Genomic DNA, 4,471 nt, shown 5'->3' with positions numbered 1-4,471 from the left:
TTACAAATATTTATGATCATGACCAACAATTACCAAGAGGGTTGAAAGCCTTAGAAGCTATACGAATTGAAGAAAATAAGTTTCGTCGAAATTAACAAGTTGGAAATGCTATAACACATATTTTCGGGATGAGACTACGGTGCTTAACATGATAAGCAGGTTATGTTATGAGTTATTTTGGTCTTATGATAGTCGTTTGATAAGTTTTGAAGTCAAGCGAGTTGTAGAACAAAAGTCGATGAAAGTCGTTACAAGCTACGTTCATAAGTTTTACTGAAATTTAGGTCTAATATTATCGAACTTTTATCCCAATATACTTGGATTTACAGGGTTCTCCACCCATCAAATTGAAGATAACCGAGTTTATTTTTCTAACGCATTAAATCATTCGCCGATACGATATCGGAGTAGAAAGGTATTCGCATTTTTGCGAGATTACGCAGGCAGCCCCTATGTGGCCCACATAGGTGGTTGACGACCCTTGAACATTTTAAAGTAGTTGGAAGACTTATTTTTTTGTCATTTTCGACTAATGACAGTTTCCAAAATCTCTCAATACCTCTCTAACAATTCTCCAAGGTTCCAAGGCGAATCCAATGTGGTTTTACCTAAACCTAACTTCAAAAGTTAGTCTAAGTAAAGAAAAGAGTCTATATGTCATTGTGATGTCATTAAGGGTGCTTGTAAGCTAAGGAAAGCTTTGGTTTGAGTTTGTTCTGATTATTTAAGGTATAACACCATATTGCTTGTGCTTAAGCTTATGTATGTATTAGTTAAGTTATTTGGATGAAGAACTACAAGATAGCATTTGAAGTGGTATAAGATGTTGTTGTCTCTTATTGGACTATTTTCGAGTTGTATATATGACTTCATATGACTGAAAATCGTGGGGAATAGCTTGGTTATAATATTTTTATTGTTGTTGTGCTTTTCGATATATTGAGTATGCTGATGATATAGTAATTAGAAGAAGAAGCATCCACACAATACCTAAAAATTATTCATATTATTGTTATATCTTGTTGAGCTGTTTGAGGTTACTTTTAAGATGGATATAAGGCTAGAATGTCATGTCAATATATATATATATATGTGTGTGTGTGTGTGTGTGTGTGTGTGTGTGTGTGTGTGTGTGTGTGTGTGTGTGTGTGTTTATATGTTGGACCTGTAGATGGTGGTGTAAGTATGGGGAGATGGGAAAAAAAGTTGGGATTTGGTTCCAATTAAAGCTTGCTGCTCGTCGTGTTAAATAGTAGTTTCGTTGGTGGCATTGCACTTGTTGTTGTGTAGATTGATTTGTGTTGTTTGTCTGTTGGATGTGTTATAGAGCTGAAAATATATAGCTGAAGGGTTGTATGTGTTCTTTTTATTTTTATGGACCTTGGAAAGTAAGAAAAATATGAGAGATACTGCTCATTTTAATATTAAATAAGCTTGTCGTTCGTTGTATGATAGTTGCAGCTTTCGTAGCTTATCGATAACATTATTATCATTTTTGTAGATTAAAGTGTAACGAGACGAGTTCAACGTGGTTATTGCACATATTATGATAAGGTATATTAAGGCTAAACCTTTTCTTTATTTTGGCATAATCCTGTAACTATATGTGTTTGATAATAAGGCACAAAGAGAAGTTCGTATTCTTGAATTAATGTACATTATCCTAGTCTCATATATTACAATATTCTCCTTTATCGGGATTTTATGTTCAGTTAAGTACTGTCTTCTTTCAGTCATGAGAGTAGAGGATCTCTCTCTTACCATTACGGAGCTATAATCGGTAGGCAAGCCCCTATTGGGCATTCTCTGATCAAATGGTAAGTTATATATCGAGCATATTGTGGCCGAGTTCCTATGAGCGAGCCCAGAATGACGGAGATATCGAGCCTAGAATGGTCAAACACCCACTAGGGAGCTTACTACAGCCGAGCAGTTACACGTACCAAGCCTTATAGGACTGGGCAACTATTATACTTACTATATTGAGAGAGTTGAGTCAATACAAGCAGGTAAGCATATCTTTAAATCATCTTTGACTCCCATTTACTTTCAGTTATTATATTATCAGTTCAGTTTCAACTTTCAGTTATTCTATTTTCTTACATACTCGGTACATTATTTCGTATTGACGTCCCTTTTGTCGGGGACACTGCATTTCATGCCCACATGTCCTGATAGACAGCCGGATAGATCTTTTCAATAGACAGAGCCAAATATCAGCTTGGTAAGCTCCACTCCACCGGAGTTACCGGGTCTAGAACTTGGAGTCCATTTTGTATATACAGGTTTGATGGGTAGGTCGAGGCCCTGTCCCAACCACGATACAGATATGTTATCTCTAGAGGCTTGTAGACGAGTTCTTTATATTTTGTGTGTTTGTATTGTGTCCTTCTTAGCCATGTGTGCATGTTCAGTTTGGTATTGCTAGTTATAGACGTTCATGGCAACCTTGTCATCCTATACAATTATGTATATGAGATTTTGGGTATGTCTATCCCTTGGACGAGATAAAAGTTATTTTCAGATGATTCAGAATATGACCCCGTCGGCCTTGATTGATATTCTCAGCTTGCAGATAGACCTTGTTGGCCTAAGTTGAGGGCTACCCTTTCAGAGTTCATAGTTACAAAGCGGTACGCTCGTGCCTAGTATGGTACCAGGTGCCAACCACGCCTCCCCTGGTTTAGGGCGTGACACTTGTACATGGGAGGCTCAATGATATTAATGGCCTAAAGCCAAACCTCAATAAGATGCCCCTAAATTTATTTAATAAATTAAATATATTATTTTTTTCTTTTTGTAACGATGGTATTGTAGGCATATAAATTTTATTAAAATTAAATCCATAAAATAATTTGAATTATATTTTAAATTCAAGATATATTAGTCCAAATAAATATTATGGGCTAGTATAGTTGAATTAATTATATTAGTCCAATATATATGGATTAAATAAATAAGTCTTAATCCATTGAGCTAGCCCATTTAATTGGGCTAAAGTGATGAGCCCACTTTATTAAGCCCAAGATGACATCTTCCTAGAGGCCCAGTTTGGTGCCACGTGTCAAATGACATGGCGCTCCAAGTCAAACGGAGGAGCCAATAGGATCATGCCACGTGCCAAAATGACGAGACATGCCAAGTCACACTAAAAGGCCAATGAAATCGCGCCACGTGTGCAAGTTACATGTTCTGGCCAATCAAATGCGGCCATGTCACACTTCAATTTGATTGGTTGGAAAGAATTTGTTCTTATCACAACTCCTCCCTTCCACAACTATAAATAGGGGTCTTCATAACCCAAAAAAGACACCAAAAGTTATAACAAGAAGCAAGAGAGAGCTCGTGGATCAAACGCTGCAGATTTCTCTAAAAGCTACAAGCATTCAAGTGTTCTAAGGATTAAAAGATCAAGATGAAGATTCAAGTACAAGCTGCAAGCCCTTGAATTAAAAATACGTCAAGATCAAGATCAGGCCTAAAGCACTTAGATTAAAATAAAATAAAATTCAAGATCAAGCTCAAAAGCTCTTTTATTTACTGTGGAAAAGTAGAATCAGATGATTCATAGAGATTGTAACACCCAAATATTCAAAATAAAATACTACGATTGTTGCGATATTTTTCGGTCTTGATTTTATTTTCTTGTCCCAAATTTATTGTCTACAAATTCTGGCACATCTAGTGGGACCAGTTCTGCCCTTCATCTTTTCCTCCTACAAATCAAAAACTTCAAGTTTCAAGATTATCTGTTGTGATGGTCGGGTACTTCAAGTCTCGTCTTCAAGTTTTAGCAAACCTAGATACACCTCGACAAACCTTGAAGTACGGGGCATTTGTAGACACTGAAACTTTAACAGATCAAGATAAATTCTAAATTCAAGATAACTCTTGAAATATTAGGAGTCTATTAGGGTTACTTGGTGGCTACTCCACCCAAACCCTAATTCATGCCTATAAATAAGGCTACATATGTTCTTCAAAAAGACAATCTCAGCAATTCCATAAACTCCTGGAATATGCACAAAGAAATCAAATATGAGATCTCCGAAATTTCATGAAACTTTTGAAATATTCATTAAGAGATCAAAGACATGTCAAATATGTCTTGCTTAAAGTCCTACATTCGAGAAATACGCCGCTAAGGTCCTCGAATCACATAGAATAAATCGGAGGGAAGAATCAAGGGTAAACAGAGTTGTAACCCACATTGTTTATCAATAAAATCTTTTTTTATAATTATTTATAATTACAGTTTTATTTTTCTCTGCACAAATTTATTGCAAACAGGTATATCGACTATTTTACAAGTATCTTGACCATTCATTCATATATTTACTAGTTCTCACCATTGGAAATATTAGTAGTTCTATTAATTAAATAACATTTTTATAAGAAACATATATTAACGGTTAAGATAATATTTTTATAAATTCTAATAATCTCAGTTTTCTACAACTAAATAAATGTC

This window comes from Nicotiana sylvestris, chromosome 5 (genome assembly GCF_000393655.2).
Source record: "Nicotiana sylvestris chromosome 5, ASM39365v2, whole genome shotgun sequence".
NCBI classification, from domain to species: domain Eukaryota; kingdom Viridiplantae; phylum Streptophyta; class Magnoliopsida; order Solanales; family Solanaceae; genus Nicotiana; species Nicotiana sylvestris.
This window is presented reverse-complemented; position numbering follows the sequence as displayed.